This window comes from Pongo pygmaeus, chromosome 4 (genome assembly GCF_028885625.2).
Source record: "Pongo pygmaeus isolate AG05252 chromosome 4, NHGRI_mPonPyg2-v2.0_pri, whole genome shotgun sequence".
Lineage (NCBI taxonomy): Eukaryota > Metazoa > Chordata > Mammalia > Primates > Hominidae > Pongo > Pongo pygmaeus.
In genome coordinates, this window is record NC_072377.2 from 8,581,383 (window position 1) to 8,601,973 (window position 20,591).

The 20,591-nt window shown below is 37.2% G+C and overlaps 1 long non-coding RNA gene across 2 annotated transcripts in view; it reads left to right on the forward strand.

Annotated features, from left to right (window-relative positions):
* Window positions 1-2,121: 2,121 nt before the first annotated feature.
* LOC134739575 (uncharacterized) overlaps window positions 2,122-20,591 on the forward strand; it is a 36,564-nt gene continuing 18,094 nt past the window's right edge. Inside the window, exons 1-3 of one of the 2 annotated variants that reach the window (XR_010126360.1) lie at window positions 2,122-2,267; window positions 5,392-5,611; window positions 10,559-10,843. This is a non-coding gene — a long non-coding RNA (uncharacterized LOC134739575). The remainder of the gene's footprint in view (window positions 2,268-5,391; window positions 5,612-10,558; window positions 10,844-20,591) is intronic. The other variant, XR_010126361.1, reaches the window with a different exon arrangement.

Consider the following 20,591-nt stretch of genomic DNA (forward strand, 5'->3'; position numbering starts at 1 on the left):
AAATGGAAGAAATAATAATCTATGCTTCACAGAAACTAGGATAAAAATTAAAAGGCCCTTATTCCCCTCTTTTTCCAGATGTTAGCTATCATAACCCCTACGGAAATATTAAAAGGCTATGACCTAGGCTGATTAAATTTATAGACGCAATAAAAAGAAGCCCACCATATGCATAAATACCAGCTTTGGTGGGTGGGAGTAAGATAGTGGGGGATAAGAGAGCCCTAGAATAGCAGATACTAAAATAACCATGGGCTCTCAAGCAAAAGGGCCACCAAGAAGCAAGGGCGCCTTGGGAAGGGAAGTGTCCTGGGGTACAAGAGTAGGGTCTGCAGGATAAGGAAGGGAGCGCAGCTATCTCTCCCCTCTTCCTGCTGCCTGATTACCCCACATCCCTCTAGAAATTGGTGCTGTGGATCCAGGCTTCCATCTGTTTGCATTCAGATCTGTGATCTTGCCAAGTCTAATCTGACCAAATTATTGGCAGCTTTGCATCGTACACAAGTGACTGGGGACCTCTTCTCTGAATCCAGAGATGAAGTGAGCCACTTGGAAGAATCCTGCAAAGATAGTAAAACTTCTGAGCATTTATTTCCCCAATCCTCTTGGAGGCTATTCAGCCAGATACTGTGCAATACATCCACCTGGGAGGCTGCAGCAGAGGAGAGATCCACATTGATAAAACACACAGAAAGGGGATTTTGATGTCAATGTAAGGGAACTTGGAGAGTTGTAAACCATGGCAGACTGTACTGTTTAGCTTCTGAGGAATAAGAGCCATTACTTCAAGTTACTTGTTCAATACGCTGAGCTACAGGGTCACCCCAGACTTCAGGAAGAGCCAGAACACTCAGAACCTAGACTCTTACTCTAAAACTAGGAACTCCAGCTGCTGCTGTGTGAGAGCTGCTTGAGAACTGTGTGTCATGTTCTGGGCTTTTCTCTTTCAGGGATTGCAAGGCCAGGACCCTCAAATTTGCCCAACTCGGAGACCCTCAGAATGCCCCAGGGACCTGGGTCCTTCTTCCTCAAAACAGAAAGGAGTTTAAAATGAGATTGGACCATGACAACAGTGACTATCATTATCTAGATGACAGTAGGTTTAAGGAAAATATTCATTTACTGGCTTTCAAACTTGATGAAAGAGAAAGCATGAATTACAGACTCAGTATTTAAAAATCAAATGCATTATTCAGAATCAAATATAAAAGCCAGATGCCACGAATTACTCCAAAAATTCACATTTTTTTTGAGATATGATTGATTAAAGTTCTATTTGAGGATGGATTTTCCTATGTGACTTTTGGTTTAGGAGTCTTCTTCAGATAATCTTTTTCTAAGAACTAACCAAAAGGAATTTATTTGTTATCCAAGAATTGTCATTACTGTTTCTTCATTTCAGCACTCATTTATTTATTCACAGGTCGCATGCTGTCTGACCTGTCCTGGTTGGTGGGAGGGATGGAGACTGGCTTCCTGTGTAGGGTGCCCAAGGACTGGCTGTGGAGGCTGCTGGGCCTAAATGCTTTCCCCCCACTTTTTTCCGTGGACTGACTTCTGTATCCCAAATGACTGACATATTTATTATTGACCCTCTCTGACAAAAGACAAAGAATTATGGATCTACATTTTTCTCTCTCAATCTCAGGAGCCAATATATTCAGTGCAAAAGCTCAATTTTCATTTGAAAGAAAAAACAATTGGCTCAAGAAAATTTTTTTCCCATAAGTCTAAATTCTAAAAATTTGACTTATTAAAAACAAGAAAGATGTGTTATTTTATATATATATATATATGTTTTTGTCCTTAGTTCCTAGCTCATAACTCCCCTAGCTCTTGTTAAAATATTTTATTATTATATTGGGTGTGTTAGTTCGCAGGAGCAGAGCTTGGGAAACTGAATCTCTCTACTGCCTTCTTTCTCCTACCCTAAGGCAGGACTTTAATCTTCTCTCACCTTTCTGATTATGGATCTTAAGAAATTTCCCTGAGAGGGCTCTGCCCTGTACCCTATACTTGGGGAAGGAATGCTGATGTCACAAAGCTTCCATAAAAACCCAAAAGTACTGGGTTGAGAGGGCTTTTGAAGAGCTGGACATGTGGAGGCCGACAGGAAGGTGAAGAAGTCATCCGCATGCTGTGAGGGTGGCGCACCCCAACTCCATGGGGACAGAAGGTCCTGCATTTAGGACCCTTCCAGACCTCACACCTATGTATCTCTTCATCTGGCTGATTACTTATATCCTTTCAAAGACCCTTCTTTGCTGGTAAACGTTAAGTGTTTCTCTGAATTCTGTGAGCCACTCTAGCAAATTAATCAAACCCAAAGAGGGCGTCTTGGTGACCTCAACTTGAAACTAGTTGGTCACAAGTTTCAGAGGCCCAAACTTACAACTAGGAGGAAGAAAGGAACAGTCTTGAGGACTGAGCCTTCAACTTGCAGGATGGGACACTCTCTCTAGGTGGACAGTGTTGGAATTGAATTGGGGGACACCCAGTCACTTGGCGGCGGGGGAGAATCTGCATGCATTTGGTCACAGAAGTCTCCTGGGGTGATTGTTGTGTGGTGAGAGTGGAGGAGAAACACAGTTTGAGGGTCGTTTTTCTGATACGAAATGAAAATATAATTTAAATACATCTGGAAAATAGATATGTCTTTATTAACACCATTCTCAATTTGTCAAATTTCCAATGAAAGAGACGTCTATTTTGTGAATTTAAGGATTTAAGGCCAGGCAATAATAGATTTAAATACAAAAGTGTAGAGGTGTCATTATTATACATTTTCTTCGTAAGTGAGTATGATGAACTTTATCGGTTGAAAGATCGCTGCTGAGAGTCAATGGCACTGAGTCATATTTTAACCTTTAGAATATGACAGAATAAACCATTAGCTGTAATCTTATTCATATTGTTTCTGTGGTTGTCAGAGTCTGCCACAAAGTCCCAGCACTCCCTTCGTCATTCCAAAGCATCACATTTAGTCTTAATTTCTACTCTCACTTCATCTGAGATAGGACTCTTTTGTCTGTGCTAACACTGACAGGTTTTCAAACTGTCTTTTTAAACATTAGATTTTGTATTTGTAAGGCCCCTTTCCACTGCTAGAGCCACTGGAATTGCACTTTGAAGTTTGAGTATAATCCTTTATAAGTCTTAGTATGTGAGGATCCTAACTATACACTAAGGCATAAAGAATTCCCTCCATTCAGACAATGCCCCCAATCCTATGAAGCAGGGAATGAACCCAGACATGAAGCAGGGAGGAGGAAGTAGCTGGAGGGTCAGATGGAGCCATTCCTCCATGATGTGTTCAAAATGATTTCTTATACCTCCAGTGAATTTATAGGAATCCTTGCTGATTGAAGTCATAAACTTTGTCAATGATATAAAAAAGAAATTTTGGAAAAACAGGCTGAATGTCAGATGTAGACACAATACCACCATTGATTATGATGTTAAATTATATGGGGGTTGTCACACATGTCGAGGGACCACTGGTCTTCTTCATCCACTGTTAAAAGTCACCCTAATGGATAGTCTTTTTGGCATGCAAAGTGGTTCAGGATGTTTGTATTGGACATTTGTCTTAGAACTAAGTAGACTTTCCACAAGGGTGGTCTAAGAGTTAGGGTGTGTAGTATGAAGAGTGTAGGAAAATTTATTGGATACTATTTTGCACTGTTTCGCTCCATACTGAATTTGTTATGTCACAGGCTTTCACTCTGATTTTTTTCCTGAGTTTTAAAATCCATAAAGTGTGAGAAAAGAACAAAAACTTTTTGTAGTCTACAACTGCTAACAAATTAATCTCAGAAATCCCTTTGAAGGCCAACATAAATGTGACCTACATCAATGTATATGGACTCAGGGTCTATTCAGCTCAGGGATGTACCTGTGTTGGATACTGAATGGATATTGCATCTCTGTGAAACCTGCTCTGGCATCATAGTGTCTTAACATTAATCATGAAAAAAGTTATTTTGATTTTCTGCTGAGCTTTGGTTAATTTTACTGACAATAGATGCATTACAAAAGAAAGGAGCTCTTTGAAAAACTGAAAATTTAATAGGAAATTTTATTAAATACATCATTTTGATTTGCAACCTCATTATAAAATTTGAAAAGTTCATATTCCGCATTTGAATTGTCCATGTTTCCTTAATAAGGTGCAATAAAAATAGAATATAAAAGTATGCAGCTTCTCATCACTTTCATCTTTAATTTAATTAAACTTCTCTGGCTTGGTAAATCATACAAACCCATTAATATTGATCCTAGCATGTGTGGTTTTTTCCTAGCTATTTGTTGAATTCTATTATTTTTAAAATACGCTATCTTATTAATTATCAAAAACTACTTACATGTCTCTTTTCATTCTAGTTTACTCATATTGTTTTATAACAAGAAAAGAGATGAAATTTGTTGATATTAGAGGGAAGTTTTGTTTAGGTTAAACAGGGGGTAATTTGAATTGAAGATAAAATATATAACCACTCTAGATATGGAGTTCTGACCTCCTCTGATTAATAGTTGGGACTGAGGTGGAGTTGAGGTAGGGGCTGTAATTCCACAGTTCTTAGACAGACCTTGACCTGCAGTGGGTGAGATAAAGGAAATGAGGTCTTCTTGCAGTTCAGGAAGCCTGACTCCTATTCATGCGCATAACTCCATCTAGAACAGAAGCAGGGTTGTTTTTTTATTTTGGATTCAGGTTTCTCAGTGTATTTTCTGAATAAATAATGAAATTAATTAGTTCTAATTTTCAGAATTTTTCTATTTGCTTTAAAAAATATTTGTGCATGTATATGTATGTGTGTGTGTATATATATATATATATATACACACACAATTCTTTGGGTTTAGGGAATTTATTTTCTTGTATACTTATATACAATATAAATTGGTCTTACTTTATATTTGGAAACTGCATAAATTGAGGTAGTTGCTTGTCACAAAAACTGTTCTTGTTTTCTTTAACCTGAACTGGAAATTCAAAAGCTTATTAAAATATTAAGGCAACTAGTGTTCTCAAAGTAAATTTTCCCTACTCAGATTTTAGTCAAACAACAACATGCCCATAATGAGTTAAATTTGTGCTTTAAGAAAAAGAAAAGCAATTGTGCTGAGGAATCCTAGTTGGCCCAGGAGGTTAGAAAATGGACATTGATTCTCCCTCTACAAGTCATCAATTTGATTCGGTCCAGGTTGGCAGTTTCTCAGAACATCTGTCGTCTGATTGCTCTTTAGTGGTCAGTAAACAAGAAAATCCAGATGTTCTTAGTTTAGTAGAGATCCATCATCTAAAATGCCCCTAAGTCCTGTACACTTCTATGTGCCTAAAGGTCACATTGAAATGGACTAGGGATCTCTGAGAATCCTTTCTCCCAGGCATTACTTCTAAGTGGTGGACATGCTGTCCTAGTGCCTCCCTCATATGGCCAGAGGAGAAGGGCCTTGCCCTACCTCTCAGACTGCAGCCCTGAGCCACTCCTTGGAGGTGAGGAGCACCATTCACCTGAGCAGCTCCCTGCCCTGCTGGAGAGCAGAGGAGCAGTGTCTGAGAAATAAATCTGCCTTCAGTCATACGGTTCTACCAATCTGAGCACACGTAAGGGTTTTTCTGTGTTGTCTTCTTCCAAGCAAATGCTTTCTCCTTAGAGTATTTTTTTTAAATTAATGTAATCTCATCTAGAGGAGGAGATTGTTTTGTGATCACCCTGTGTACGCCATATCAGCCTGCCTCCCTAAAATGTGGTTCAGATGTCAAGACTGAAAATGCTACACATGCAATAAGACAGAATGCAAAGATCTGTTACAATATTAATGCTTTCTGGGGAGAGCATCATTTTGTAAAGGGATGGCTTAGCCATGGTCACCCATGCCAACATCCACAATACATAGTTACAAACGTGTAAGTGTAAAAAGTCATGTTGACTTGGGGCTTGGCTTGTAGACGTATTGATTTTTATAGGAATATTTATATACAAATTTTTCAAAATTTAAATCTGTAAAAGCCAATTATTCTTATCACTGCAGTGCAGGTGTATGTGGCCAGGTGATATTCTGGAAAAGGGTCTGGGAAAGGATGGTCATGTTGGATGACTGGGACAATCAACCAAGTATAGGAGGGGATACTGAATACTGATATTATTTTGCTATTAGTATTTTGGCTACACATACTATACTTCTATTTATCAGAGTAACAGGGAGCTTGTTGGAGGCATTGACGAACACTGTGGGCATTTTTCCATATGTACTTCATGTTAGAGTTTGGGTGAAGTCCCTGGTTAAAGAAAAGAGGTACCTGGGAAGTCAGCCTGTAAGTTAGAGTTGCAGCAGTAAGCAGAAAATAAACGTCCGCGTGGGTCACGGCTATACCCTGTAGCCATGAGGATGGAGGCTAAAGGTCCAGCTCAGGCCGTTGTAGCTAAAGAGGTATGCTCTCAATTTGCCCAAGAACTCCGACTTTCTCAAGACAGAACTGAAAGTACACCACACAGTTGACAGATCTTTGAGGGGAAGGTGTGTGTCCAAATTGCCAAGCTCGGATAGGAAAGAGACCTCCTGTGTTCTAGAGACAGCCCTAGATCCTCCCCAGCCATGGCGTTCAGATGGGCAGACACAGGCTGCTCAGCGGTGTCCAGAGATGGCTTCAAACTTGCTGTCATTTATCTATGCTCTGATCAAGGGCACGGGTTATAAAATTGTTGTAAAACCAGTCCAGTTGGGAAAGACATAGAATGCACCTTTCTCCCCATCTCAATGTTCCCCTGCCTGCCCACTACCCACGACTCTTGTGGAGCTGCTTTTCCCCTTTTCTTCCTGTGCTTTAGCCTTTATGGCATGCCACCAGGCATATCTATGTGTGTGCGCATGTGTAAGTGTGCACCTGCAGGCTAGATCATTCTCATAATTTATTTTTAATTACTAAAATTTGTGCATACAATCATTACACATATTTTTATTTTTACTTGTATTAATTTAAAATGTATTCTAATATCTAAAGTTCATTTTAAATTTTGTTTTATATGTGTTTATTAAAATTCATTTCAAATATTAAAATTTGCTTTTAATATTTAAAATTATTATAGAGTTCAGTAATTCATCACAACGTATACTTCATTTCTTCTCCCTAAAGGAAAATATATTCAAATTTTTTCATTGATTATTTTGGGGTTTATTTCCACATCATTAATAATTATTTTATATTGTTGCTTCTTAATTTTTCAGTTTTAGCTGTAATCTGTTTACTCCCTACAATTAAAGGTGGGAATTTACCCCCCTCATATGAATCTTTCTTCCCTGACCTCTTCTTTTTTCCAATTCTCCTTTGTTTAATCTTCCAAATATACTTGCATCATAATTTTGTTTAGATCAATATTTAATATTTACATTATTACTATATACATGTTCTTCATATGTGTTTGCATAGTTTATTATAATGAGTTTATCTTTCTTACTGGTATTCCTCTGTCACTGTTTCAGTGCCAGCCTCTCCTTCCACTATGTAACTTTTGTCTCAGGATGCTCCATCACACCCTCACTCTCACAGCCTGGTGTGAATTCCTCCCAGCCTTCTGGCTGCTCTGAGCTGCCTGGAATGATTTCTCTCTCGGCCCTCTGGCCGCCCCCCAACCTCGGACCCCAGCTTTACTATCATCTTGGAAATCCTTTTATCTCTTTGAATGGTGGATGTCAAATTTCCTGAATTTCCTTATCTTTTATTTCTTTCTTTCTTGGATTATTCCTTGGATTTTGTTGGTCATGTTTTCTAGTAGCTTCCTGAGATAGGGTGCACAGGTTGTAAAATTGTTGAGAACATATATGTTTGAAATGTCTTTTTTCTACCCTTGCGTTTTATTTGTAGTTTGACTTGCTTTAGAATTCTAAGGTGGAAATCATTTTCTTTTTTTTTTAGAGACAGGGTCTCCCTCTGCTGCCAGACTAAAGTTCAGTGCTGTGATCACAGCTCACTGCAGCCTCAAACTGCTGGGCTCAAGTGATGCTCCCACTTCAGGCTCCTAAGTAGCTTGGACTACACATACGAATCACCACGCTCTACAGTTTTTGTAGAGATGGGGGGTCTCACTATGTTGCCTCGGCTGGTCTTGAACTCCTGGCCTCAAGTAATCCTTCCACCTCGGCCTTCCACAGTGCTGAGCCACCGCACTTGGCCTCAATCCTTTACATAAAACCTGTTTTCCTCTTAAGAAGCTTGCTGCATTTTCTGTTTGTTATATTCAGTGTTCCGAAAATTTATGATGCCATCCCTCGATATGGCTCTGTTTCATCCATTATGTTCAGCAGTCAGTGATGCCTTTAAATCTGGAAACCCACGTTTCCCAAGTCCAACCTTATTTTTTTTTAAGTGTTTTACTGACAATTTTCTCCTCGTTTTCTTTGTTCCTTCAGTCATCTTTAACTGAGAATCTGTAATCTTTATATTATAATAAAATATTTAGACTTTTTTTGTTAATACCTTTAGAACTGGTTAATTTATTTTAACTACAGTATGGTATTATAATATATGAACAGATCTTAATTCAATAATACATTCATAGACATTTAGATTGCTTCCCTTTTGAGATTTTATAAATAATATTTTAATGAATGTCTTTGTGAGTGTATTTGTGTGCCTGTGTACAGAATTTATGTTCTGTAGAGAATGGCTAGAGGAAAATGTACATTTAAACTTTACCAGACATTTTTACATGTTAAGTGGTAGTACCATTTACATTCCTACTTATGATCACTGAAAAACATTTCTCTGCATCCTCATCAATGCTTGACACAATTATACCTTTAAAATGTTGCCAACATAATGGATAAGGAATTGTTACTCAATTGAATTTGCAGCTATAAAAGTTGGAGATACTTGCATATATATTAATTCAACATGAAAGTTTCCTCTTCTATGAATAGCTGATTCATATCATTTGTGCATAAATTCTAAACTAAATTGAATTTCTAGATATAACAAAAAGCATACCTCAAAATATAAAAACAATGCAAAATCTGAATTACATAGAAAATACTTGATTTTTGCTTAATAGGATTCCATAATAGGAAAATATCTAAATTTGAAGGATACATCTAAATGAAATTTATTCATAATTTTTATATTACTTTGTTATTTCAAATAAGGAGACCATTCCTTTTTAAAAATTAAAATAGCAAATGAACTATGAACACTGATTTGCTTTTTATATATTAATCTTGTTGGCTGTTTTCATCATTTATGGACCATTGCTAATGTGCCTTATTTGTAAGCTGCTTCATTTTTTGAAGTTACAAACAAAAATATATATTAAATGTTTTTCTATGTCCAAAATAGAAGACAAATTAACCATAATCCTGAAAATAGGTATAATCAATATTAATATTTTATATATATCTCTCTCCTCTTTTTATGCCTATATAAAAGTTATATATTTTAAATGTGAATATTTTGTGCAATTCACATTTTTTTCAGTCAATACCACATGAGGAGCATTTCCTTCTACATTATCAAACATTATTTTGCAACAGTATTTTAAATGGCTGCATAGTATTCTGTTATATGGATATACAACAATTTAGTAAAGCAGTTTCTCACTTTTCTATTGAAAAATTTAGCGTGGTAACGGTAAAAGTTCCTGATGAATGCCTAATATAGAGTATATTTTTACTCCTACTTTTTCCCATAACATTATCTGAATATCATTTTTATTTCCCATTCTAAAATTATTACAATACTTCTATGCTTCATTTGTTAAAGACAACATACACGTGCACACACGTGCACATACACACAGGCACTTCCCATGTCTTTTGGCAGAGAGATTGATATCCTGGTAAATGGAATCAAGTTTGGTACCATAAGAAATTAGTGACTTTGCGTGCTTCGTTAGACCAATCTGTGATCCATCAGGAAAGTGTTAACCTAGTTTAGTTCCTTTGCATGGTTATTTTTAAATAAATTGATATTGAACTGATGTCCAGTTGCATGGGGTGGTGTCTTAATAAGTAATTCATTGAACTTATCAGCACATCACAGGAATTTCAGATTAACACTCCTGATTTACATGATTAAAAGTGCCACCATTAGCAGAACAAGGAAATGAAACACTTGCTTCCTAAGGAGCTGTTGAGATGATCATTGAAATATCTGAGTACCGTATTTCACTGAATCACAAATACGTATTTTCATCCAATTTTAACATGAAAAATGTGAATGACCTTACAGTCAACTGTGTCTTAAAATATAGCTGGTGGCAGTTTTACTTTCTTAGTGGTATGCACATTATAGCACAGCTTGTATTTGGTGGCTTCCATGCTTGGACCCACAATCTACCAATGATGTGATGGATACCTTTGGCGTGGCTCCCATCATCCCCACATTCTCGTGGTTAAACACTGCGCAGTCCACTCCCCTTGAGCATGGGCTGGAGCCAGTACGCAGAGCACCGCAAAAGGGATGGAATGCCATTCTGAAATTAGGTTATAAAAGACTGTGAGCTCTGTCTAGCTAGCAACCACTCTATGACCCTTCTTTCCTGCTTGTTCTGATGCGCAGGACCACCCGATAAGGTACTGAGGATGGCTTCTGACCTGGAGGCATCAAGGACCTGAAGGCAGTAACCATTTCAGAGGACAGCCACATTTCTCAAACTACAAACATCTAAAAAGTCCATTAACTGTTGAGTGGATATATAAATTCTGATGTTTTATAAAACGGCATACCCTACATCAATGAAGATGAGTGAATTACTTCTGCATAAATCAACATACATGCATCTAACCAATATGACACTGAGTGAAAAAAGACATCCATAGAAGAGCACAGCTCACCATTCAGGAGGTGAGTAGGCTGAAAGAATCCATGGTGTTAGAAGCTGAGACATTAACTCAAGGATGAGAAAAGTAATAATAGAAATTGGGAACCGGTGATGAGGGTTTTTTGGTTAGATAAAATTCTGGTAATATTCTATTACTTTTCATCTGAGTGATGGTTATCAAATTGTGTTTATTTTTTGATAATTTAGAAAGTGGTACACTTATGATTTGTGTAAATTGTCTATGCAATTTTTATGTCATGACTTTTTTGTCACTGTGGCCGGGTGAGAGCTAGAGTGTCATGCACCGATTTTTTTTTTATTCTCATTTTGCTTTAAGTTCTGGGATACATGTGCTGAACGTGCAGGTTTGTTACATAGGTATACATGTACCATGGTGGTTTGCTGCACCTGTCAACCTGTCATCTAGGTTTTAAGCACCACATGCATTAGCTATTTGTCCAAATGCTCTCCCTCCCCTTGCTCCCCACCCCCCAGACAGGCCCTGGTGTGTGATGTTCCCCTCCCTGTGTCCATGTGTTCTCATTGTTCAACTCCCACTTATGTGTGAGAACATGTGGTGTTTGAGTTTCTGTTCCTGTGTTAGTTCGCTGAGAATGATGGTTTCCAGATTAATCCATGTCCCTGCAAAGGACATGAACTCATTCTTTTTTATGGCTGCATAGTATTCCATGGTGTATATGTCATGAACCAATTCTTAAATGTTTTGAACCAAGAGAGAGAAGCTTCTATTTGCAGCCTTTTGGCCAGACAGTGCTAATCTTAAGTCTTTGGCTAACTGCATGAGGGCTAAGGATTGTAGACATGTGTGTGACCAAAATACAGAACCAGAAATAAGCAAAGTGTGGGAATATCTATTATATTAAGCTATTTCCTAAGGTCACATAGCTGTTAAGTGGAAGAGTCAGAGCTGTAGCCTGAGAGTTGAATTCTAGAATCTACTCAGCTAACACACAGTAGACTGCCTATAAGAAAAAGTGGCTTTTTGAAAACTTATATAGTCATAGGTTATGGTACTTAAATTCAGGTATCCCTATGTTAATTTAGTGTTCCTTTAATTATATTAGATACTTTTCAATTTTTATTAGTCAATTTATACACTAAACATTTTAAGAAACTATTTTATATCAGGTAACATATACTAATCTTAGAGATTCAAAATGTTTAGGAAAAAATCCCTCCCTCAGTGGCTTCATGGTTAAGAAAAGCTTATGGATACAAAATCAAATTAACTTAAATCTGACACATATTTACTAGGGCCAGCAACTGGCAAAAGGTGATCTAAACAGTAGACATTCAAAGATGAGTAAGACATAAAGCACGCCCACAACAACCTCACTGTTTAGTGGAAGAGATGGGAACATTTTAAAAAATAGCTGAGGTCAGTGCAATATAACATGAAACATGTCTGAGGCTGAGAGCTGGGTGAGCCCAGCTGGCCATGTAGGGCTTCAGAGAGATGGCAAGATTTTATCTGGGGTTGTAAATAGAAATGAAATTTGTCAGGAAGATATGGAAATATTCGAAGAAGAAAAGCTGATTGTGGAAAATGTCTGGTGTCAAGGAATTGCCTGTCATGGCTTGGAAGGGAAGGAGTGGCCAGTGTGAGTGGTCTCAGCTTGCAGGAGACAGGGTTTTGCTAACAGCCTTGTTCCCAGCTAGAGAGCACTCAGTAGTCAGAGGATAAATGAAGTTACCATAAACTTGAGCTAGAAGGAAATGGTTCAAGAGAGAATTCAGAAACATATTCCATTGCTGGGGTGAGAGAGAGGACTCAGGGATGATACAAGGTTCAATGTTGAACAAGTGGGTACTGCTCACAGAGATAAGGAAGAAAATGGTTGTAGAAATTGCTACTGCTTTGGATTATGATATGTTGGACACATTCAGTCTAAGTTGCCTGTGAAGTATTTTGGGAGAAGAGTCCAATACATTTCAGCTAAGTAATAGTTGTATATTCTTACATCCTTACCTTTCTATATTATCAAATGCTCTTTGCTCTTTCACTACTTATACAGAGAAGAAATTCAAATGAAAATGTTATGAAAATATCCAAAGACTAAAAATCCACTGCTATCACTGAATCTAGGATGAATGCTTTTTGGAGCTATCAATTTGTGAAAATTGTAAGACAACTTATTTTATTAAAGATCATTTTTAAATCAAGGGTAAGGCTTTCTGTGGGGCCAATTTCATCACTAAAATTAGTAAAAAGTGAGAGCAAATTGATCTACCAGTTTTCTGTTTGTTTTTACCTTTGAATTTTAACAGTGTTATTGAGATATAATTAATACACCATATAATTCACTTATTTAAAATACACAATTTACTGATTTGTAATACACAAATTTGTGCAATTCTCACAAAAATCTACTTTCAGATATTTTCATTATCACAAAGGAAACCCTGTATTCATTAACAGTCTACAAAGCTCTTTCCATATTTTAGAAAAACTGTACTTAATACTCTAAGCAATTGTACTACTTCAAAAATATGTATTTCAAGATTCATAAAAGGAGATACTCCTTCACTATTTCAAACATAATTCTAATATTATAGCTTCTATATATACCAACTAAATCTAATTAAAAGTCAATGATGCAAACCAATAATATAATAGTAGATCAAATGCTAGCATATCAAGCACACAGATTGTTAGAATAAACTTAACAAATTAATAAACCAACTATATACTATCTGCAAGGAGCTCACTTCCAATATAAAGATACGTGTAAGTAAAAGGGGAAGAATGGAAAAATATATGCCATGCAAACATAAATCAAACAAAAGCTGAAGTTATTATATTAATGTCAGATCAACTAGACTTCAGGGAAAATATTCCAGAAAAAATAACATTAAATAATAATAAAAGTGCTATTCACCAAGAAGACAGAACAATCCTACAAGCATATGCACAAAATAACAGAGGCACAGAATATGTAAAGAAAGAACACTCTGCTTCTAGGAGTTAAAAACTCATGGACTCAGAGAGTAGAATGACGGTTACCAGAGGCTGAGAGGTGAGGAGAAGAATGCAGAGATTTTGATCACAGGATATGAAATTGCAACTAGACAGGAAGAATAAATGATAAGTATTTAAGATGAGGGATATGTTAATTAGCTTGATTCAAGCATTCCACATGGTATACATATATCATTATAACATCACTATGTATCCATAATTATATATGATCATAATTTGTCAAAAAATAAAATAAAACTAATAAATCTGAAAGGAGAAATAGGTAAATTCACGATTATAATTGGGCACATCAATAACCCTCCTCTCAGTAATTAAAATAAATGATGGGCAGAAAATCATAAAATACACAGAAGAACTGAACAATAATACCAATAAACAGAATCTGATTAATATTTACAGAACTCTTCAGCCAACCAAAGCAGAATATACTTTCTTTTTAAGTGCCCCAGGGATATTCACCAATATAGACATTATCAGTTCATAAAACAAACTTAAATATGTTTAAAATTTTATAAATAATAAAAGTATACTCTCTAACTATAATGTAAATAAATTAGAACTCAATAACAAAAAATGAGGTTCCAGTTATTCATAATCTTCCCATTTTTTCAAGTATTACATCAAATACTTGGAAATTAATTAGCATATGTCTAATAACACATGGATCAAAGAGGAAGTCTCAAAGGAAATATACAAACACATTGAACTGAATGACAATGAAAGCGCAACATATCACAGTACGTAGAATGCAAATAAGTTCTGCTGAAAAGGAAGGTCATAAGGCTTAGAAATGAAGAACGGTCTGAAGGAAAGCACTTTAACTTACTAGAAAAGAAGAGCAAGAGCAAAATAAACCAAAATCAGGAAGAAAGAATAAAATAAAAATATACAGCAAAAAATGATAAAAATTAAAATAAGAAAATAGAGAAAGATTAATAGACTCAAAGTGGTCTTTCAAAATGATCAATGAAACAGATAAACTTCTTGCAAGCCTGATAAATAAATAAAAAGAGAACATCCATCTTACAGAAATCTGAAATGAAGAGGGGATATCACTACTGGTATCACAGATAGTAAATAATCAGAGCTACAAACAACTCTATGCACTTACATTTGACAACTTAGATAAAATGGACACTACTTGAACAGTACAAACTACCAACACTGGTCCAAGATAGAAGAGATAATCTGAATAGTCCTACTATAAAGAAAATTGAACTATTATTTAAAAACCTTCCAAGAAAAAAACTTCAGGCTTAGATAGTTTCACTGGTGGAGTCTACCAAACTTTAGAGAATAAATAACAATTCTACATAGTCTCTTTCTGAAATAGAAGACATATTTCTAAAATCATTTTGGAGTTTGCTATTTCCCTGATACAAAATCAGGAAAAGACATTACTTATAAAAAAAAGAAAGAAAATTATAGAGGAATATTCCTCAAGAACATAAGCACCAATATCCTGAACAAAATATTAACCAAAATATGTTGGTTAATATTATATATACATACACACACACACACACACACACACACACACACACACATATATATATATATTTTCACCAAATGGGGATTTATTCCTAGGGATGAAAATCTCATCTGGTATTCAAAAAAAAAAAAAAAAAAAACAATCAATATAATTTTCCAAGTTAATAGTGTAAAGAAGAAATGCCATACAATCATATCGATTGATGGAGAAAAAGCATTTGACAAAATGCAACACCTTTCATGATAAAAAATATCTCAGCAACCTAGGCCTAAAACTTCCTCACCCAGATAGAGATCACCTACATAAAACCTACAGCTATCATCGTATCGTATGTATGTCAAGAGGTACAGATGCCATGTAAAAGAGCTCTCAATGGCCAAAGCTGAAACAATTTGAGTTATAACACACATACATATATAAATTTCTACATAAAGTAACATAACAATTTTGTATAAAGCCAAATATATCTTTCCTATGACCCGAAATTCAACTCCTAATTATTTACTCAAGAGAACTGAAAACAAGTTCACAAAAAGGTTTTTCCAAAATGTTCATAGCAGGTCTATTTATAATAGTTAAAAACTGGACGACATCCCAGGTATCTTCAATAATGAATGAACAAACAAATTGGAATATTCCCACAATGGAACACTACAATAAAAAAGTAACAAATGTTTGGTGAATGCAAGAACATGGAGGCATTACAAAAGCATGCTGAACAAAAAGCCTCACACATGTGAGAACATATGGCTCCATTTCGTTTACACAAAATTTTAAACAGGCAAAACTGATCTCTATTGAAAAAACAAATCCGAACAATGGCTGCCAATTTGGGTGTAGTGGGGGGGTAGTACTGGAAGTGGCATAAAGAAACTTTCTGTGCTAAGCGTAATATTCTATATTTTGATAGGGGTTTAGGTTATGGTGTATGTATTTGAAAAAAACTCAGTAAATCTACGCTTACTACTTATGCATTTCATTGTGTATACATTTTAATACAAATCTATAAAGAAATATTGAAATCACGCTAATGTATGCATACTTAAGCATTTGAAAAGTTGTGTACTGATGTCTGCAATATACTTGAAAGCATTTCTAAAAATGGATTAAATGATAAATGGATGTATAGATTTGATAAATCAAGTATAATAAAATAATGACAAAATCTAGGTGGTGGATATTTTCAGACTCATTGTAAACTTCTTTCAGTTTGCTGTGTTCTTGAAAAATTTCATTAGAAAATCCTGAAAAAATTAATGCTACCCAATTCGTTATAGAGATGCCATTTTCCCACCAGATTAGAAGATAGACTGATGCACAAATGCCTTTAAATCAACTCACTGTGTCTAAATAAGGTCGCTGAATCCATTGTTCGTCATTTGATATTTTTATTTTTTAGATTCATAACTTTTCTTGTGTCTGTTTACCGCTTTGAGCGAACAATGAAATTATGTGCTCTTAAAGATTCTGATATCCCAACAGACCTCAGACCTGCAAACCTAATTGTTCGAAAGGCTCTTCTTATTGACCGACCTATATTTATGTGCATTGTGATTGCTGCCTGTGGGGTCAGGCATGCAAACATCAATAACCTACCACCAGAAGGCACATTTTAATGACAAAGGTTAGGGAAGCAAAGATTTACAGGATTTGCTCCCAGCAAGTTCCTTATTCATTTTAGGGTCTTCCCCAAGATTTGTGAACCCCAAATATAGCAGAGAGGCTACTTGCTCATCCAGGGCTGTGAACTTGTTCATGTAGTAATGTTATACCATCTTTTATCCATCTTTATTCGTCTGTTATAAATTAACACAGTATCCATACCCTTGGAATCACATAGTATCCACACTCTTGGAATCACATTGAAAAAGCACATAGTATCCAAGCCCTTGGATTCAAATTGAAAAGGTTTTATAAAACTAGACAGAAAAGGTGGTTTTGTGGAGTACTCTTTGGAATTAAGCTGAGGAAGAATGTTCCAAAGAGGACGATCCAGGAGGACACAGGGCAGCAGAAACGAGGCACAGGGATGATTAGAGAATACAAAGATAGACCCTGGAAACTGTCCCATCTCCAATTTCCTCATTAAGGCATGTGTAACTGCAGCCACTGGCCTCCCATCTCTGGGATCACATTCCTCTCCTCCAATGTAGCACTGTGAGATTAGCAGGTTTCATCTGAATTTCAGATGTTCTAGGCACATTCCTGTGCTCCAACATAGCAGGCTTCATCGGAATTTTAGATGTTCTGGGCACTTTGTCAGAAGTGAATTTGTCAGCATGGAGAAGTAAAGCTTTGATTATCTCAAGGAAGGGGGATTCTACGTATAATAAAACACTTGCTACTCAGATGTGTCTGTGGGTACATAACAATTGCTGCAATCATATCTCAGTCCTGTGGAAAGACGTGGGTGGTATGGAAACATAAACCAAGCGGAAAAAAAAAAAAAAAGAGTCTGTATTAGTCTGCTAGGGTTGCCACAACAAAATATCACAGACTGGGTAGTTTAAACTGTGTCTTCACCTGGTTTTCCCACTATGCACGTCTGTGTCCCAATTTCCCCTTCTTGTAAGATCACAAGTCGTACTGAATTAGGGCTTACACTGTTGACCTAATTTGAACCTGATTACCTTTCTAAAGACCCTGTTGCCAAATGCAGTCACATTCTGGAGTACTGGGGGTTAAGACTTCAAATAGAAATGTTAGGGTGACATAATTTAGTCCATAGCACAATCCTTTTCCTTAAAATATTGTGAAACTCATAAGATAAGAGTATATCACCTTGGGAGGCTGAGGCAGGTGAATCGCTTGAACCTGAGAGGCGGAGGTTGCAGTGAGCCAAGATGGCGCCCCTACACTCCAACCTGGGTGACAGAGCAAGACTCCATCTCAAAAAAAAAAAAAAAAAAGAGAGAGAGAGTATATCACTTCAATAAACTGTAACATGCAGGGAAGGGAGTGATAGTTTTGTGCTTTGCTACAGACTTTCATCATCTTTTTTTTTTTTTTTTTCAAGACAGTCTTGTTCTGTCACCCAGGATGGAGTACAGTGGTGCAATCTTGCCTCACTGCAACCTCCACCTCCCAGGTTCAAGCAATATTGCTGCCTCGGCCTCCCAAGTAGCTGGGATTACAGGTGCATGTCACTGCACCCAGCTAATTTTTGTATTTTTAGTAGAGACAGGGTTTCACCATGTTGGACAGGCTGGTCTTGAACTCCTGACCTTGTGATCCTCCCACCTAGGCCTCCCAAAGTGCTGGGATTATAGGTGTGAGCCACTGCACCTGGCCTCGTCATCTTTTTTGTAGTGACAGGAAGCAGGCTTGCTTGTGCACCTGAGTCCACTATGCTTCCATAGGGATGTGCACATCAGTGCTTGTCCTACTGTGTTGGTTGCATGATTTTATCACAGGGGTCTGATTCCAGCCCACTCTGTTCCCCTATTACCTGGCTTCCCTTTCAGTCTGACCAATGAAAGGTACAGGCAGGAGACAGAAGGACAGAAGGGAAGGGATGCCAGGGTATCTCCCCCTCTCTCTCTGCCTTGGTGAGTGTTTCCAGTAGCAGCCACATCTCCTTGCTGCTCAGGTTCCTAGAAAGCCCTGAGCTCCATGGTTCCAACTTTTACTAGGCAGTCCCCAGTATAAAATGCTAGCCCCATCAAAATGCCTCTTGTATTTGGTTACTTGAAATTCTACTGCTTCCTACTGTTGGGACAGTAGCTCCTTCATGCAGTTAAACTGCCATGCTAACCTGCCTGCCTTCTCATCTTCCCATCACCTATGTAACAGATCTTTATGTTAAACTCCCTATATTTGGAAAAACTAGAGTAGTGTTTGCTTCACTGCCTGGATCCTAGCTGATACGGGGGTGGTCTGCTGACCAATGTATTTGATTTATACACGCACACACACACAGACACGTGAATAGACATAAACATACGTCTCGCTTTTCCTTTGTTCTTCTCTTTCTAAACTTAAATACTTTTTATTACCTAATTCGAGCTCCAATTTGGGGTTTGTAGATGCTCAGATTTCTTCTGAAACATATTTATTTGCAGAAAATAAAATTGAAGTCTTTATGAAAATCTAAAGATGCTATGCTAGTTTATTGCAGTAAGGAGAATGAAGGAGAAGAATAAGAGCTGTGACAAAATTATAGAAGCAAAATAATGTTGTCAGATTTAATTAGGGGGTGTATTATGGCAAGATGGGGTAGGGGAGAAAAACAATCCATGCTAAAGCTGGTCACTGGCAGAGAATATTTTGAGTAAAATATGAAAGGAACATTTGTATTCTTTGTCAAAATCATTACAGATTTATAGATAGTTTGAAAGTGGAAGACATGTGAAGAAATAATTGTAGGGAGTGTGGCTCACGATCTAACCTAACCTTTGCAAATGCCATGAGAGACAGACAGTAAAGAGACTAAAGGGCTTGAGACATAAAGGAGATGGGATTCATTCTGGATCTTTAGGAGTTACTAGGGTGTTGTGAAGGAGTAGGGGATGGGTCCTCTGGGCAGCTGGAACAGCGTGTGCAAATTATCAAGGTGCCCCGAGCCTCAGTTGGTTAGGGCATGGTGGAAACTGTGTGTGCTAGGAGCATGGGGTACATGGGCTGGAGAGAAAGGGAATGAGATTCGGGCTCACACACCCATCACTCTTGAATAGGCGGGACGCCTGACCACCCTTGGGAAGAAAAATGTGAGAATAACAAGGTTTGAATAATAGTACTGGGGCTGACCACAGACTGCTAGGGTTCCAGTGGGGAATGGAGGGAAATGATCTGATGAACTCAGTTTCCTTTCCTTTAAGGATAGGGCCACAAAGCTGGGGAGACCTTTGTTGTCAGTCTGTAGGCTCCTCACATCTCCGCTGAGATAATGATAACCCAACTTTCACTTTAGGGGCACTTGAGCAGAACGTACTGTTATTGGCCATGTCCAGGTTCATTCTGCCTGCACACAGTAAATCAATCACTGTGACATGGGCTTTGCAAAAGAGAATAGATGTATTCACAAGGCCACAGAGCAAGGAGGCAGGAGAACAGGTCTCAAATCCTCCTCCCTGAAGATAAGGCTTATGGATATTTATGAGTTAGGAAAGTAGGGTGTTCTAAGGTGAAAAATGAATAACAAGTTCATTCTGCATAAACGCAGTTAGGCTTCATGGGACTTCACAAGACATATGTACAGAAAACAGTAGTGTCACCATAATCTAAGGATGGATCTTTTAGCCCTCCAACATCAAAATGCCACTGGTAGTTTGGGGTAAAA